At 39.7% G+C, this 18,956-nt stretch overlaps 1 protein-coding gene and 1 pseudogene across 7 annotated transcripts in view; one reads left to right on the top strand and one right to left on the bottom strand.

The window, feature by feature from the left end:
* FHIT (fragile histidine triad diadenosine triphosphatase) overlaps window positions 1-18,956 on the top strand; it is a 1,619,043-nt gene that overhangs the window by 642,644 nt on the left and 957,443 nt on the right. The gene's annotated exons all lie outside the window — the stretch shown is intronic.
* Window positions 12,411-14,620, bottom strand: LOC143657830 (dipeptidyl peptidase 3 pseudogene; annotated as a pseudogene).

Raw genomic sequence — 18,956 nt, forward strand, 5'->3', positions numbered from 1 at the left:
GTTTTTTAGGTTCAGAGTAATAAAAGCATCGTGCTTCAGCTAGTCCCAAGTGCCTCATCATCCCTTAACTCATAATCCCATCTGCACCTCTGAGAATAGTTCGTTTATTTCTCTTCACAATTGCAGCTGGGTGTCACTTCAGCTTACGACTAGGAATCTAACTGACAAAGGGAAGCCTTCTGGACTACCGTGATGTTCTCCAAGAATGACCTCAAACTCTTCTGTTTTTCTGAAGCCTATTTTGCTTCCTCCCTTCCAATACCAGGGTGGGCTCTACACTGTTATAACTGGGATCTAGAAAAACATTGTGAAATACTTGGATTATTATACCAGCTCACTTTTCTAACTCAGGACTCAAAATAGAGTAGTTTCTGGAGGAAGGAAGGACACTACTTTTCAGCTTTTATCTTCCTGCTATCATTTGGGCCACAATTGTAAACTCTTAAATGTCATTCTGTCCCTACTTGTCATGTTTCTGAACCCCTGAGAAATTTCTTGCCATGTTTGTTCTGAAACAGACATTTAAAAAAATTTTTTTTATTGTCAAATATAGTATATATACAAAGAAATGGAAAAAAAAAAAACAATGATTTTCAAAGTACACTTCAACAAGTAGACACTGAACAGATTTCAGAGTTTGTTATGGGTTACCATTCCACTATTTCAGGTTTTTCCTTCTAGCTGCTCCAAAACACTGGAAGCTAGAAGATATATATGTTTTTCCTTTTTTGGGAAAAATAATATGTATAAAAACAATAAATTTCAAAACACATCACAACAATTAGTCATAGAACAGATTTCAGAGTATGGTATGTATTACAATTCCACAATTTTAGGTTTTTCCTTATAACTGTTTTAAGATAATGAAGACTAAAAGAAATAGCAAAGTAATGATTCAGCAATCACACTCATTTGTTAAACCCTACCTACTCTGTATAACTCTACCATCATCTTTGATCTTTCTCCCACTCTATAGGGGTATTTGGGCTATGCCTAGTCTAAGTTTTTCATAATGGAGGGGACTATCAATAATATGGGATAGGGGGGTGGAACTCTTTGATGTTCTGGACAGACTGGCCCCTCTGCATTTCAGGACTTATCTAGTCCAGGGACCCATCTGGAGGTTGTAGGTTTCTGGTGCATGAAACTTTTACAGAATCTTATATAACACCCCAGGTATTCTTTAAGATTGGCTGGGATGGTTTTGGTTGAGGGTTGACAAATTATGGTACATAGCAATGTCTAACTGAAGCCTGCATAAGAGTGACCTGAAGCAGGACATTTTGATGCAGTTATTTTGATGCTGTGAATCTTTTGATCTTCAGAATGCGAAGAATAGAGATTTAGGGCATATTCACAAGACACATTTCCATACCATCTCTGACCCTCCGCTCCATCTCTGAACCTCACCCTCAACTCTTCTATTATTTTTTTTAATGAAAATAAAAATAAAATCGAAGGAATAATATAATGTACTCTCATGCACCTATCCTCTAACTTCCAACTTGATCAATAATGCTATCCCCTAACACACAGGTATTTCTTTTTGTGGGGAGGAGGGGAAAGGGGAAGGCTTTTTAAAAGCAAATCCTATTAATCATATCATTTCACCTATCAGTATTTTACTATGTTTCCTTAACAAATGACTTCGGAAATAACCACAGTATACATGTAATTAAATTATCATTAATTCTTTAATATCTAATAAAAAATAGTCCGTGTTCAGTCTTTCTCCATTCCCTCAAAAATGTCTTTTCGGCGGGCCGCGGTGGCTCAGCGGGCAAAGTGCTTGCCTGCTATGCCGGAGGACCTCGGTTCGATTCCCGGCCCCAGCCCATGTAACAAAAACGGAGAAACAGAATACAATAAAACAAGAAAATGTTTAAAAATGTTTCCCTTTCTTCCTTCCTTCCTTCCTTCTATCCTTCCTTCCTTCTCTCTGTCTTTCCTTTAAAAAAAAAAAAAAAAAAAATGTCTTTTCTCGGTTGGTTATTTCAAACCACAAATTAAACAATGCCCACACATTGTATTTGGTTGCCATGTCTCTTAATTTTCCTTTAGTTTCTAAGTCTCTCACCTTTACTTTTTATTGAATTAAAGAATAGCAACGGTGTGCAAATTTTAAGTGTATAGCTCAGTGAATGTTTATAAAATGAGCAACCCATGTAATTACTATTCAGATAAATATATAGAACATTACTAGCAACCCCAAAGTCTCCCAGCCATTAAGTGTACATCTGCTGCCCCCACCAAGTTACTCATTATTTTATCACCATAGCTTGGTTTTGCCCATTTTTGAATTTTATAGAAATAAAATCATACGGTATGTAATATATATATATATATTTTGGTGTGGAATTTTTGGTGAAATTCATGCATAGTAAATTTGATTTTAAATATAAACTTTATTGAGGTATAATTTGTATATAATAAACTGCACCCATTTAAAGTGTATAGTTCAATGAATTTTAAAAATGAAACCACCTCCACTGAATCTTTCCATCAACCTCATAAGTTTCCTGATCCCTGTATTAGTCATTCCTTCCCCCTATTCTCAGCTCTCAGGCAATCATTGATTTTTCTTTCTGTTATTATAGATTACTAGAAGTAATTACTGCTAGTAATCTATAATTGCTACATTTAGTCCTACATATAGTATAGATGTAGCTTTTTAAAGAAACTGCCTAATTGTTTTCCAAAGTGAAGTGGTTGTGCATTTGCCATTCCCACAACCAGCGTATGAGTGTTCCAATTGCTGTCCATCCTTCCCAAACCCTGGGAAGGTCGATGTTTTAAATTTTAATGGTTTAATGGGTTTATAGTGGTATCTCATGATGGTTTTAATTTGCGTTTCCTAATGACTAATGATGTACTTATTTGTCTTCTCTGCAATTTCTTCTGTGAAGTGTATGTTCAAATCTTCTGCACATTTTTGTGTATGTTGTTGAGTTGTAGAAATTCTTTGTATTCTGGATATGAGTCCTTTGTCGTATATGTCTATTGCAGATATTTTCTTCCATTGTTGTGGTTGTGTCTTTTGAAGAGAACTTTTAAAATTTAATTTCTAAGAACTCTTAGTCTCCAAGGTTGCAAAGATTTTTTTCCCTCTATGATTTCTTCTAGAAATTCTGTGGTTTTAGGTTTTATATTTAGGTTGGATCTATTTTGAATTGATGTTTGTGTATGATATACATAAGGGTCAGTGGCTTGTTTGTTTGTTTTTTGGGTGCATGGTTTGGGGATCGAATTTGGGTCTCCCAGGTCAGTGTTTTTTTGGATTTACTCTTCCATGCAGACATATAGCTGTTCTAGCACAATTTATCACTCATTGAATTGCCTTGGCATCTTTGTAAAAAAAAATCGATTGACCATATATGTGTGTCTGTTCCTGGATTTCCTTTCCTGTTCACTTGATTCATTTGCATAACCTTTCACCAATAATACGCTGTCTTGATTTTATAGATAGTCTTGAAATCAAATAATGTGAGTTCTCCAACTTTGTACTTCTTTATTGAAATTGCCTTGGCTATTTTAGTTCATTTCTATTTCATATAAATTTTGAAACAATGTCAATTTCGACAAAGGTTCTGCTAGATTTTTGTTGGGTTGCATTGACTCTTTAGATTGATTTGGAAAGAACTGATATTTTAACAAAAATGAAACTTCCAGTCTTTTGATCATGCTGTATCTTTCTATTCATTTAATTCCTTTCTAATTTCTGTCAGTAATATTCTGTAGTTTTCAGTGAAAAGGTTTTACGTTTATTTCATGTTTTGGATGATAAAGAAAATTTAATTCTGTTTTAAATTTCAGTTTCCATTTGTTCGTTGCTGGTGTTGATTTTTGTATATTGTTTTTGTATCCTTTGATATTGCTGAATTCACTTAGTTCTGGTGGCCTTTTTACAGGTTCCTTATAGTTTTCTACGTATATGATCATGTTATCTGTGAATAAAGACAATTTTACTTCTTTTTTTCTGATCTTTATTTATATTGTTTATCTCTTTTTTTAAAATTAATCCAGTCTGCCAATCTGTTTAGTAAGTATTTGTTTCCAATGCAGGAAATCTGTGATAAATTCACTTGCTACGGCCGCCATCCCACCTTCTGTGTCGTCATTGTCATGTTATTCAAAACCCCACATGACATCTTTATTTATTTAAACAATCAATATTTATTTAGGTTTTACCCACACATTTACCTATTTTGGTGCTTTTCAATACATGCTGCATGCTGTGCTTTCATCTGGGAAATTATTCTGTTGATGAAAAAACTCCCTTTAGTTCCTTTTAGTATATCCTCTAATGGGGATTTTCTGTTCTTCCAGAAAAGCGTTAATATTCTGGCAGGTGGATATGGTACGAGTGGGTCACTTCGATATAATCAAGAAAGGAGATTTTTCAAAGCTGTGTTTGGGCCATATTGTTTGTCCTAACAACTATGGTTTTTTGGGTGACACAAGTGAAAGTCTGGAGTGTTTATCATGGCTCTTTGTCCTTATTGGCCCCTAAATTCCAATTTTTGGCTCTCTACCACTGTTAGACTGACAAAGCTTCTCCTTAGCTTTTTAGTCTCTTAGCAACTGGTTTTTGTTTAGTTTCTTGGCCTTTTAATCCATCTATTTTGAGCACAGGAATTTGCAAATGTCTCAAGGGGGAATTGATCTAGGAATGTTGAGCTCATTTTTCTGGGGGCCCTTTCTCAGAAATTTTGCTCCCTAAAACCCTAACTGCTGCTTTGGTAGCCCTTTAAGGTTTATCTCTCCTGTTCAGAGAAACTACTGCAAGCTGTGGGCTGCTGCTTTATACTTGGCCTGTATTTCCCAGAGTGCAAATAGGTAGATGCTTTTAGGGGAAATAAATACTTTGAATATGGGGCTTACCTCAGTGTGCTTTCTTACTCTGCAGAATCTAGACTGCTTGAATCCTGGCTGCCTTTGGTTGTTTATCAGTGCTTTCAAACAGCTGATTTTATTTTGTATTTTATACAAATATTATCTGTTTTCTGCAGGAGGGTTAATCTGATAAATGTTACTCCTTCATAGCCAGAAACGTAACTCCTCCAGCTTTATTTTAAACAAGGTCTCCCCTACCACATGTACCATACCTTTATTATAAAATGTCATTTATTTGCAAATAAAAACAAAAACAGCCCCCACCCCCTCAAGAAAAAAAAAGAGCAGGCCATCTCCCTAGGCCTTCCTTAAATATCCCACAGTCTACATTTATGGTAAATTTTTACTTAGATTTAAAGGTTTAAAGTAATAAATAAATAATACTAGGGTATTGTGTATACTGTATCACACCATGAGTCACATAATTCAGTGTTTCCCAAACTGTGCTGCGTGTTGGAATCGCCTGGCCATCTTAAAAACAGACAAAATGTTCATTTATTTAAAATAGGGAAACTGGCACTTTGATTTTTGCATGTCAGTGTTGTTTGATTTTCATTTCATAAGATGATTGAGAAATCTTGATGGGAGCTACGGTAGGCACTGCCTGACACCCAGCTCAGGTGACCATTCCTCATGGGACAGGAGGCCACAGCTGCCTTCCTGCTGCCAGTCTTCTCTGCCTGTGACATTAGGCAACCAGAGATCAAATGGGTCCCTGGGGCACTGCTGTCCGAGTTACCCTGCCCTCAGGCTCTTCCTGTGCAAGCATGCTGAGTCCAAAGCAGGAAGTAACTTCCTCTCGGCATCCTCTTTGTTCACCTTTTTAAAACAGCCACAGTGACAGCTGATTCCCTACCTTTCCAAAAAGTAGTCCCAGGAAAAAGCAGAGATGATCTGACTTAATGCTCTAAATTTGGAAATATTCCAGGGGTAAAACTTTTCATTGAATTGGAGATAGCTAAACTATACATAGCTATGTAGAATGTAAAATGAATACAAAATATATGTTTAGTGACTTTAGAAGTATAAACAAGAATCAAAATGTTGCCAATGATTGACGATGAGTACTAGGATTGTAACATACATTTCTATAATATGTTTATTATATGATGTTGTTGTTTATATGTGAGTTTTGCATGCATGTAAATGCATTCAACACATTTCTTTCTCTAAGAGATCTTTTTCTTGTTAATAAGTTTTTAAATAGAAAAATTAATACATGCATACATTTAAAAAGCCAAACAGTACAAAATTACACAAATATAAATTCCCTCCCACTCCAAGTCCAAGGCTTTGGAGAATAGGAAACGACCTGAAAAAACAAAAGCAGCAACGACAACAAATGATTGATGCCTGGCTCCTGTCACCAAATACTATGATTTAATTGGTATAAGGTATGATCTAAATGTTGGGATTTTAAAAGCACCTCAGGTGATTCTAATGTGCAGCAAAGTTTGGAAGCTTCTGACCTAATGTTTGTTTATCCTACTTTTAGTTAAGTTAAGATTGATTCACAGATTCAGATCTTGTCATCCTGGTCCCTTCAATATCAGTTTCCCCATTGAGGTTTAACCTAATGCTTTAGCCATTGGTAGTGTTTGCATGGACCCATTATTTCATTAAGGGTTGCAAAATGTTTATTTTATAATTCTATCTTCCTCTTGTTCTTATTAACTATGATTCCTTTATAAATAATCAATGCCTGTGTCGTTACCTTGAAATGCAATTCATATGGGAAAGGCAGGGTAAATATGTAATTCTTTCCCTTTATTTATGTATTTGCAGGATTGTGGATTGGTATCTTAACTTCTAAAGGTTGCCAATGATTTGTTTTAACACCATTATAAAATGTATAGATTTTTATGTATTAGATCTGCTTCATTCCACAACATTCATTGTTCATTTTGATGTTCAAATTGATTTATCTTTGGTTAGTGGAAGTGTCTTTTAAGTTGGCTTCCAAGTCCTTTTGACATGACTCTAGTTGCCTTTGGTCATTTCCCATGACAAGCTTTCCCAGCTCATTGTGACAACTTTCTGCCCCAGACCTGGAATCAGCCAATTGTCCAAAAATCTGTTTCCCTTCAATAAAAAGAAATATTTAGAGACACTAGAGGCACTTACTACACCTGTCCTTAACCCTTGGCCCAGTCCTCGTTTCTCCCCAGTTTATTTGGCTAACAACAACAACAGTGCCACTATTCCAGATCTCCCACCTTCGGTATGTGTGACTTAGGCTACTTAGCCTCTCTGTGCCTCAGTGTTTTTATCTATAAAGTAGAGTCATGGTGATAATGGGGGTTTTAAAAAATAGAAATGGAAAAAAATGGTAGCAGTTCATGTTTTTCTTTAAATTATTTACCTACTGTGTGTAAGCAGTGGGCATAGGCAGCAGTAATGGTGGTGGTGGTGGTGGTGCTAGTAGTAGTTGTTTATTTTGTCAATAAATAATTCTCATGCCCCTTATCTCTATGAGGTATTATGTTGGGTTCTGGGATGCAATGGTAAGCAAGACGTACATGGTCCTTCTTTTCAAAGAGAAAGACAAAAAGAGTGAACTGAGAAATACAAATTGTAATTACTGATCAGAAATAGTTCACATAGGTAATTCTTTTTACATCAAAGACTAAAATTACAAATAGTTTTCCACTGCCTTCAAAATGGTGCTTCCAAACAGCCACACGGAAATGTTGAGCCACTGCAGTTTTCCCCTAAGCATCTTTCGTTTAAGAATTCATTAATAAAGGGAAGCCTTTTGCAGTGGCTTGGAGGATTGAAACTGGGATTTCACTTCATTCAGCTCTCTCTACCCCTGGTGCTGCTTGCATTCCCAGAGAGTAGCTGGTTTCCAAGGAAATCAGTCCCTCTTGGAAATGGAAAAATGCTCCCTGCCATGACTTAGCCTTGGAGATTAGAAAGGTGTCCTCAAAGCCTGTGAGTTTCTATAGAACCTGGTGGCAGGAAGCTGCTCTGCTCCGTCTACTTCAGAGTAAAAATGAGGTCACAGGATGTCCCTTTCTGTGAATGACTGAATAAAAGACAAGAGAAACCTTCTCCTGTCCTATAGCTGAAAGTGTCCTCACGCTGTGAAGGACTTACTTCTTTGGCTCTTCCTGCAGTAGCCGAAAGACAGTCTCAGCGGGGCAGGAATGTAGGAAGCCAGCGAGGTGATTTTCTTCCTGTCACATCTGTGATGATGCTTGCTTTCTTCACATGGATAAAGCTGCTTAATTGGAAAGGGAGTAACATGGATTTTTCAAATTCTTTGAGTCATGATCCTGCTTTATATATTTCTAATTGAATTAGAATTCCCAGACTTCTGCCTCCTCTCTGTAATGGGATCAATCTTTAGGAATTTACTCCAACCCTCTTTTGTGGGAAGTAGACTCTTTTATATGCTCCAGGAAGTGCCTAGGTCTGGTTTTTCTGTCTAAATGTCAGGGCTAAGGGTCATTCATTCACAAATGTTGACTGAGTTTTTACAGTGTCCATGACTCAGAATAAAGCCCACAGGTACCCCTTCTGTTCTCTTGGACAGGGGTTGGCAAACCAAGGCCCTCAGGCCAAGTCTAGCCTACTGCCTGTTTGTAAGATCCTTTGAACCAAGAATGGCTTTTACAATTTTAAAGTATCATTTGGGGAGGGGGCGGAGGTGGGGGAGAACAGGGACTGCATGTAGCTCACAAAGCCAAAAATAGTTGCTGTCTGCCCCTTTCCAGAAAAAGTTTTCCAACCCACTTTTGTACATTTATCCTGAGACTTTCTTTTCCATGAGATAATGGTTCTAAGTGTATGGACTTGGGTTTAGATGGTCTTGGGTTCAAATTTTGACTGTGCCACTTAGTGTGCAGTCTTGGGCAATTTGCATCATTCCTCTGAGCTTTAGTCTCATTATCTGCCAAAAGGAAATACTGAGAGTCAGGCAACAAATATTTATTGAGTGTCTATGATGTGCCTGGAACTTCTTCAGGGCATGGGGGATGAAGTTAGATAAACATATACTCAAATAAAAGATAGTGCCTGTTCTTGGTAAAACCAAGAAGGAGATAAATAGGGCAGGATAGTGGAGGATGACAGTGTAATATATTTGTTGTGTGTGTTTATAATAAAACATTTTAGGAATGAGGGGAGAGGTCAACAGTCGAATGTTGCTAAGTGGTGAGGCCAGAAATTGGCCATTGGCTTTGGCAAGATGTGGTATTCAGGTCATCTTTACTTAGGACATGTGACAAGTAGCCTTTGACCTTTGTATAGTCATAATGTAGGAAGAAAAAAGAAAAGGTGGAGGTTCTGCCTGTTTAAAGAATTGAGATTAAAATCCTGGACTGATCCTTTAAAAGGAAATTAATCCTGTGGTTAGGCTGAATTCTAAGAAATCTGTAATTTCTGTTTCTTATTCCAATCATTATATCACAGATAATAGAAAATAAAGAAAAAAAGAAGGAAGTGTCTACCTACTCCCCTCTTAGTTTGTGCAACTAAGATCTAAAATGATCCTGTTCTTGGGGTGCTTATTAGAAACATTTTTCAATTAAGATCTTTTACATATGGAGCGCAAAAGTAACAAAGTAAAACCAATCCCAGTGACTTTTCAACACAGATCATAGCCAGTGTTACAAGCAGCATTTACAGCTAATTAGAACAGAATGCTCTTTAATGAGTCAGGTTTCTGACACAGAAAAGTGTTCTTCTAAACTTCTTCTCCCCTTTTCCGTTATCACAGAGATGTTTCCTCTTATTGCACATCTGTAGCCTCTACACCATGCTGCATCCCTGGGAGAAAAAACAGACCCTGTTTCCCCAGGACAGGAAGGTGGGGGGGGTGGGGGAGCCAACTCCTATTGATTCCCGTTTCTCAGACAGAGTGATGCCTTCAACACTTTGTAATGAAAGTTTTTATATATGGGAGGGATTACCAGCACTGGGCTGTTGTTGTCCTTTGATGTGCCCCAGAAATATTACAGCTGAGGTTATTAAATAATAAATTGTGGGAAGCCGACTGCTCTACTTGAGCAAGCTGTCACTTTGCCCCTAGCCAATTTATGTAGTAGTGAATTTTCTTTCTTCCCCTCCTTATTAAGCTTGTTAGTTTTTGGAAAGTTTTTATTTTATTTTATTATTTTTTACTTTTATTTGTGTTTTAAGTAGAGAGGGGAATGAGAAGAGAGTAGATTGGCAACTCCTTTCAGTTCAGGACAGCAACTGCATGCAGCCTTTAAAAATGATGTGTCAAATGCACGTATTCTCCCAGACTTCCCAAATTTGGCTTTCACTCCATTTTACAGGTGAGGAAACTACAGCTCAGAGAGGTCATGACTTGTCCAAGGTCTCAGCGCTAATTGGATGCCTTCCTGGGATATGAGACCTGTTCATGTTACTCAAAGCCAGTGATTTACACTTAGAGCACAGTGGCCTCTGCCCACTGAGAGGGAAGATTACAATTGTTTAAGACCTGAAAACTGATGAAATATGAGGAAATTATATGCTTTGAGACTGTGTGTTCCTCAGCTTTCCGTTGAACCAGAAATCACTCAGGTGCCACTGTGGGTCTGAAACCTTTCTCGGCCGCTAGGTTTTGTGTCTGCAGAGAGGAGCTGTGACTTACGGTTAAATCGCACAGATGGAAAGCAGGCAGCACTTGGGTGCGGGCTCATGCTTTTTCCTTGTTTGCCCAAATTAAGCTGCATAACTGTGTTCTTGGGGAGGCTGAAGGTTTGTCAGGGGTCAGCTAACATTTTCTAACAACTCTTCCAAATGCTGGGAGTGTACATTTCCCTTTCCCCAGTGATGCCCAAAATAGTCACTACTAAATAGCCCAGAAGATTTTTCTAAATTTGGGTTGCTTTATTTGGCTCCTCATATAGTCCCAAGGACATTATATAAGTTGCCATCTTTTTTTGCTCCTTGTTCCTATAATCTCATATAAGAAATGCTCTATGTAGATATTACTTTTTGTATTTAAATGGAGTTATTATTAATTGTAGTTCTAAAAATAATAGCTAATACTGTGTGTTTACTGTTGGTCTTGACACCATGCTAAGAGGTGTACATGTCTTATTTAATTTAATCCTTGCCTATTTAGTCCTGTTATATACAGGAGCTTTTATTATTCTTTTTATATGGATAGGAAAACAGACTGAGAGAGATTAAGTAACTGACCCAAGGTCACATAGCTAGCCAATAGTGCTATCAGGTTGTAGAATCAGGCAATGTAATTGCATAGCCCGTGTCCCTAACCACTGTACAACACAGCCTTCCTGGTACAACACGTTCATGAACTCTCTGCGAATGTTGGTAACACATTTGTCTTCCTATGAGTTACATTTATTTTTTTTTTAATTCATGGAGCCTTTTAGTAAGAGATTTACTTTTCTTACAAGGTTGTCTTAACTGCACTTACATTTTACAGAGGAAGAAACTGAAGCCCAGAGAAGTGGTGTCAGCAGTATACCCAGGTCTGCTTACCTTCTCCTAATCTTTCCCTCTTCCTCCATACTCCTCTGTTTATAAGACACTTGCCTCTGAAGGAGTTCAATGTCAATGTCTGAGTTATTGATAACTAGCTTAGTACCCAATGACCAAAGAAGCTATCCTCCTTTGTCATCTCAGGATTAAGAAGGAAGCTCTGTAATACTATCTGCGAATGTATTGAGGAAATGATTCAGTTCTCAAAAGAGAGTGAACTTTGCTTCTAAACTCTTTCCCAGTTGACACTGATTTTTAGAAATGATATTTATTTATATTTAAATATTTTATTTATTTATATTAAGGCATGTTTCTTAAGTGAGAATAAAATAAGGCATGCTGAGAAGGGTGGAGAACTTATTACTGCTAGTTTGTTCTGGAAAATAGTGTAAAAGAGTTCTTTTGAGCAATCAGAGATTTTGGACATATTTTTATTAGATTTAGTTTTATTTGTGAACCAGAACCTGCAAGTTAGTACCAAAATTGTATTGTGTACCTTTGTGACTACCTTATGACCCAGAGGAAATCACCACCACCATTCTACCCCACCCCACCCCAATTTATAGAAGAGACATTTTCCTATAGTGTCTTCTTTAGTCAGGCTTATTAGGTCATCTGTTAGGACAAAAAGAAAAGAGTTCAAGCCCCCTAGTAATGGGCCTATGTCAAGTTTAACCTTGGAGCTAAGAGAGTTATTTTATCTCACTTGTCTGAGGATAAGTGTTTTGTGTATGTGTGTGGTTGTTTCTAATATTTATTTTTCTGGTTATAAAAGTAACACATGAAGTGCTCTGGATTTGGCAAGAAGGTGTTGAGTTGTGGCTTGGTAATATACACCCAGGGGATCTAGACAAGTCAGGTCAACTTCTCAAAATTTCTACTTCCTCATCTGCAGAATGGCCCTGTCTTGTCTACTTGGTAGATGGAGATGCAAATAACTGAGGGGAAGCACTTGGTAAATTGGAGAGTGCTGACAAATGCAAAGGGTTAGTGTTATCACCCTCAGCTGAGGTAGCACCAATGTCCTGAAATCTTACCCCACCCCCAGTCCTTCAAAATAAACACATAAAAGAAGGGCCACTTGTAGCCTCTGTTTGATGAAGGGGTGCAGGGGCTGCTCCATTCCAAGCCTGGCCAGATGGGGCCTCACAGGGTCCCTTCTAGAACCCAGCATCAGCTGTGGCCAGCTGAGTAAGGATCTCCTCTAGCTCAGGCCCATCCTCTGGGAAGTGCTTGGCAAAGAACCAGCTGAGGCCAGTGGCTCAGGCCTCATACTCAAGGACCCACACTTTCTTGGGCCGAATGATGAGTTTCTGAGACTCTGCACAGCAGCACCATGTCTCAGAGGGTAAGGAAGCCCTTGGGAACCATTTCCAGATGGCTGTGTAGACTTCATGCAGGGCCTGCCCTCAGGCCACATTCCTCTTAGACTTCAGCACCTTGAGTCTCCACAGGAACACTCCCACGTGGGCTTCCTTGCAGAACAGATCTTGCTGTGGTCAAAATGGATATGGGCATCCAGGTGCCCATTGGAGCCCGTTGTAGGGTGATGATATTGAGCCCCTCACCTGCCTCCAGCAAGACCCTTAGGATCACAAACTGGACCTACATGTAGGTCTGTCTCTGGTTGGAGGCCTTGGGGTATGTGGAACTCCAGAGCCTACAGGCCAGGCTGAACCATGTTGGGCCAGTTCACATAGACCACATCCTTTGCCTCCGTCCCTCGAAGCCAAAGCATTTAGGGGTTCAGGCCGAGATAGAGGCCCATGCTCTCAGCTGGCGCTCTTTGTAGCTGGAGGCGATGGTGCTGAACTTGCTTTCCCAGGTCTTCCCACTCAGGTATCAGCACTGAATCTGCTTTCCTCTCTCTGAGTTGATCACTGTCTCCTGGTCAAAGTTGAACACTCTTTCTCATCCTGAACAAAGAGCTTGCTGCTGCTGTGGCCCAGCAGCTCCTGCAGCCCACCTTCACCTCAAAGGAGGATCCCTTCCAGCAGTTGTATAGGTCCTTGTTGTCCTTCTCCAGGAAGGTGTGCTTCTCCCGCTGTTGGCACAGGCCACAGCCAGTACATTCCCCAACAATATGTTCTTAAAGCCTTCTGTTGGTTGACCTCAGGTCATTGTAGCTGGGGATGGTGATGTCAGCGGGGATGCTGGAACTAGCGAAGGTGAGAACATCTAGGGAGTTGAAGTCAGGAGTGAGAAACTTGGCTTTTTTGAAGGGTGAGGGTCAGGGCAGCTTCTTCAGCAGCTACTCCATACTTACTACCAGCTGCTTGAACTTGGTGCTCATGGCCTTGTTCACCATGGCCACGAAGCCTTCAAACTTCCCGTGGAAACCAAAGGGATCATGGTAGCTCTTGATGAACCTGATATAACTCTCCATGATGCAGCCTTTGTCCTGGATCCAGAAATTGGAGCTCCTCTTGTGAGCCTTGATGGAGCCCTGGGTGAAGCTTTCTTTGTACTGGGCCAGCATCTGCTCCTGGTGGCTGTTGGCAAAATATCCTTAGCTTTCTATAGGTGCTCCACCACATTCTGGAAGATGGGCCTGTAGACCCCCTGGATTACCTAGAAACAGCAACCCTGGAATTCATAGTTCTTCAGCTTGGAAAATCACTTTGGAGTCCAAAGCAGGCCCTGTCCCAAGCACAGAAGCCAGCTGCGCCTCATAGTGGGGCTTCCTGTCCTGGTTGGCCTCCTTGAAGAGCCACATGTTGTAGGCCCTGAAGTTCTGAAAGTCCAGGTAGACGTGGGCTGGTTTGGCACTCTCCGTGGTATAATCCCCAGGGAAATAGGTGGTGATTCCCTCCATCCCCAGCCCCAGATGTTGCAGCCATGGCTCCAGAGACAGCATGAGCTCTCTGCAGGACTGCTGGTAGCCTCTGACTTCTTCTGGGTGCTGCTGAATGGCTTTGCTTCCCAGGATCACATAGTACAGCTTCTCCTTGGGCAAGTTGGGAACAAACTTGGTGTCGCCAAAGGACTTGTAGTTGCTCATGTTGGAGAAGACACCAGCAGCATAAACCAGGAATGTCTGATACTCCTCCTCAGTCAAGCTCTCAGCCAGGGCATGCTGATGCAGCTTGTCAGGGTCCTGGACATGGAAGAGGCGGCTGAGCAGGGCATAAATGCAGAAGGATTCTGGGGAGGTCTGCAACAGCATAGCCAGGCCTCTGTACCAGGTGGCCTACGACAGATGGTGGGCATAGAGGTCCTCTATGAGTGATAGCAGGCAGAAGACTGAACACAGCGATGTCATTGGGCAGGATGTATGGGGTCTACCATGGGGCCTGTGGCGATTCACCTGAGGATGAGTATTAAAAAAAAAATTCTAAAAGAAATTCCTATGGAAAGCCTGGTCCTGACCATCCCCTGTGGTAATTGAGAGAGAAGATCCCCTGGCAGAAATTTAAAAAAAAAGTTATCTACCCACATCTCTTGCTATTGGACTACTCATTACACTTAGATGAGCCAACAGTTTGAGCAGAGGTAATGCCTGTAGGTGTTTGTAGCTGTCTTACAATATTTCCCCATCTCTGCAAGTTAGCAGTTTTCCTCTGATGATAAAAAGTAACCCTCTTTCCCCATACCCTCTTCAACTGTGAACAACATGTTCCAATTGAAGCTAAGGGCTTTGACATAAACTAATTTCAATTTTAGGAGTACTACCCATGCTGCCCATTTATCCAACTCTAAATCCCACTAGAACACGCTAGGAATCAACCCAGTTCTGTGTAGCTATTTAATACGAATGAATACTGGTAACAGCTAACTCTTTTTCTCAAAGGAAACTTCGCTTTTGAAGTATCTAAAGTGATTTATTGTTTGCTGTGCAAACGAGGAGAGTCAGGTTTTGAAATAGCTTTGAGATTGTTGTGGAGGAAAGGAATACTCACTGTGTAGGGATTACCTGGGGGATGTTGTGTGACATGTGTACGTGTTGGCATATGGTGATGTTGGATGGAAAAACTTTGGAGTCTTTTGATGGGTTTCTCAGAGACTCTGAACTGGTGCTCTAGGATATGAGAGCAGGGTATTTTTCATGTGTTTGCCTCCCTTGCTAACTTAACTACTTCTCTAAGGGTTAATTAACTTTTTTTCTTCATCTCGAAAATGGATTCTGGATTGGGTTGATGACAGACGGATGAATGTCCAGGTCCTGCAAGCAGGGGCATATTTGCCGTCTGCCTTCTGTGTTTCTGCTTGGGTCCCCTTGGCATAAGTCGGAATCATAGTAAAACAATGTATGGGTGTGGAAAAGACAGCTCCTTATTTTTAGGCTCTCTGGAAAATTTTCCTTTTATTTGATTTTGGTAGTTTCAGTCATATCTTCTAATACAGTTTCATACAAATGTAATCTGGCTTCCCCAGCCTAGTATAACCCAAATCAAAATATTATAACTCTTCACAGCTGTAGATCCTTCCTCAAATTAAAGCCCTAAAACCTAATCTGCTAGAGCTCTATGGAGGAGGAGGGGAGCCTCCAGCATCCCACTATGAATAGCATTAAGCATCTAATGACAACTTGACAGAGACTTTTATCTTTTGTCCCCTGTGAAATAAAATCTTCAAAGTTATCGGCCTTTTCTTTGAAATGTAGCACAGACTGTACTTGGCCAGGTATCTAAAAGTTGATACCAAGAGACCAAAGATTGAGATCTTTTTTTTTTTTTATCCAGATCTTCCTAAGCTGCTTTAATTTTTTATGGCCTGGGAAGAAGTAAGGGTGGAATGTGATATGTGGCTACTTTTTCAATAAGGTTAAAGACACGAGTCACAGAATCCCAACAGGGAGTCAAGCAGGAAATTAATTCATTGGTTAACTGATGAGTTCACTTAACCAATGAACTAATTACTAGGTGTAATGCACAGTGAAATCAAGATAGGCAAGGAGTGGATCTGTCTCAGGTAAGAGGGAGGATCAGAAAGCCAGAGATGTAAAGAAGCTTAAGTTCCAATTGACCAAATAGGCATTGGAGTCTGGCAGAGTCTTTAGACAAAGCTGGCCAGAGGCTCAGTAAGTGGGTAGACTTAGAGTGCTAAGGTCCCAGATGAGAGAGAGACACTAGTCCAAGTCTTTAGGTCTAAAACACAGTTAATTCCCAGAGAGACTAGTTATTGTGGTTCAATGACTGCCTTTTTCTTATTATTATTTCAATACTTTTCTAGGGCTTTGGGATCTGTTCCTGTTAAGACAGGGCTCATCTTGCTTTCCAAATAGGCTGGGTTTTCTTAGTGTCTAAGTAAGAGCACAAGCCTATATTCTCTGTGATGATCCAAGGCATTTAGGTTTCCCTGTGTGCTGGATAAGGGCTCATTATTCAGACTTATCTGCCTTCTGTTCGACAGCATTTTCTTCAGGAGTCAGCTTCCTCATACTGGTTTTCATTCTTAAAACCAATGTGACCACATTCTGTTCAAGGGCATCAGTTTTAGTTACCAGGGCATACCCCTTAGATTTTCTGAGATAACTTTGAAAACAAGGCCAATTCTCCTGGCTGGAAGAATCTTTGGAAAATTTATTGATACATAGAGTCTGGTAGGACACAGAAGTCAGCTAGGGTCCAAGTCTGGAACTGTCTCTGGGAGAATACTTTCAGAAAGTACTATAAGACAAAATCACCCAAACTCTTCAATCACTTAGGGCAGGAGTATGACAGAAGGAGCAGGAGCTTCCTGATATAATCATTCATGAATGGATATGTTTTGGGAGCACCTACCAAATGTCAGACAAACCTGGCACTGTTTTAGGCTCTGTGAATATTCCAATGAGTTGCATAGGTAGAATCCCTGTCCATGTGATGTTTACATCATCAGCACCAATGAAATGAGAACTGTGCTTTAAAGATAGCAGGTTGCCTAAGATAATTTGAGACTTCTTTTCAGATGGATGCAGTGTGTATAGATATATTAAAGAAATCTTAAAGCAATTCATTTTTGAAGAGAAAGAAAAAAGGAAAAATGGGAAAGAGACCATTATGGTATGTGACTTGTTGAAGATACTCAGCTTTAAGCAACAACAACCTGTCAGAGAAAGATAGAGTTGGCAAATCAGTTAGTTTTAGTTTTTCCTTGAATTTACTTCAATTCTGATTTAATATTAGGCATTGCTTTAGTCTTGCTTGGCTAGGTGTTGCTGTAATAACAAACAACCCTAAAACCGTAGAGACTCGAAAAAGTTTGTTGGGGTTCTGCTTCCAGAATGGCAGTGTTAAGAACTTCATAAGTTAATTACTCAGCAAAACAACCATAATTGGAGAACATTATTTTTTAGAAAGCCATGCGTTTAAAATCTTTGGAAATTATCCTGATGGCATATAGCAAATGAAGAAACATTTTGTCAAGGAACACTACTAAATATTAATAAGAAAAGCGAGAGTCTATGGCATTTTTGCCATAACCCATTCATTCTCCACCCACCCTCTTTCCAGCTCAGTGTATTAGAAGCTCTAGTCTGGGCATGTGCAGATAAGAAGACAGGTCACTCTCTCTTCTCATCAGCCCCTAGTGAAGGGATATGGCATCTCACAGAGAGGCAGGCCACCAGAATTTTTCAAAATCTCTTTAAGTTTCAGGGGTTAAATTCTTGACATGTGGCCAAGATGCTGGGGACTACCTTCCTCTACCTACCCCTAAGTCATAGGGCAAAGGCCCCAACTCAGGTGAAATAGAATGAGAATACCAGGGCCTCAGTTGCCCTTGCTTCAATTCTCTGGTAGGGGAGAGGTTCCATGCTGGAAGAGACAAACCAAGAAACCAGAGGCCACTGCACCAGACCAGTGCCCTGCTTGAAAAGAAGAGGTATCCCTCAAACTCCCATTTCTAGAGGTGTGACTCAGATTTGGCCAGGAGTAGAAGGAGTCCATAAACAGAGAGCACTGAAGCTCCCCTCAAGGAGGTGACTTTATTTGAAACAGAGTGTGCTCTCTGTTGAAGTCTAAGGGTGTTCTCCAAAAGAAACAAAAAAAACATTTTGGTGATAAGCAATTAAGAAGAGTCTGGTAGCTCTGTGAGAATAATAAGTAAACCGTAGAACACCCAGTTTCATAGAGAAAAGTGGGAAAGATACAATAAGAAGAGCCCCCAAGGGATCAGAAAGACCTTAAAAATTGACCCCCAAAATTACTCAAAAGTGTCTGTATTTAATTTGGTCAGACTATGGAGCAAATTATGCCCTAGGGCATCATCAAGAACAATATAAAAATCAGACAGCTATTAGTGGAGCCTAACAACTGGGTGTGGTGTCAAGTAAGGCAGGCATCTTAACAGAGAGATTAGGAAAATAATGAGTTCTAACTATTTAGGAAAAGATGGAAACTACTGTAATCCCAGGATGACTGTGTGCATACCCAAGGTGATGTCTTCCAAGAAGTGACATCAGAGGCTACCCTTTATAGAGAAAATAGACTCTACTAAAGTAGTACATCCAAGTCACTAAGAAGTATATAACAAAATTCAAGCCCCAGAGATCTGTGGGTCAATATCCATAGTTGCTAAAATATGTTACCTAATATATATAGTTTTTAAAAACAACAACAAACAGAGATATACAAAGAGGCAAGGAAGTTTTACACATATCCAGGAAATAAAACAGG

This window comes from Tamandua tetradactyla, chromosome 15 (assembly GCF_023851605.1).
Source record: "Tamandua tetradactyla isolate mTamTet1 chromosome 15, mTamTet1.pri, whole genome shotgun sequence".
NCBI lineage: Eukaryota > Metazoa > Chordata > Mammalia > Pilosa > Myrmecophagidae > Tamandua > Tamandua tetradactyla.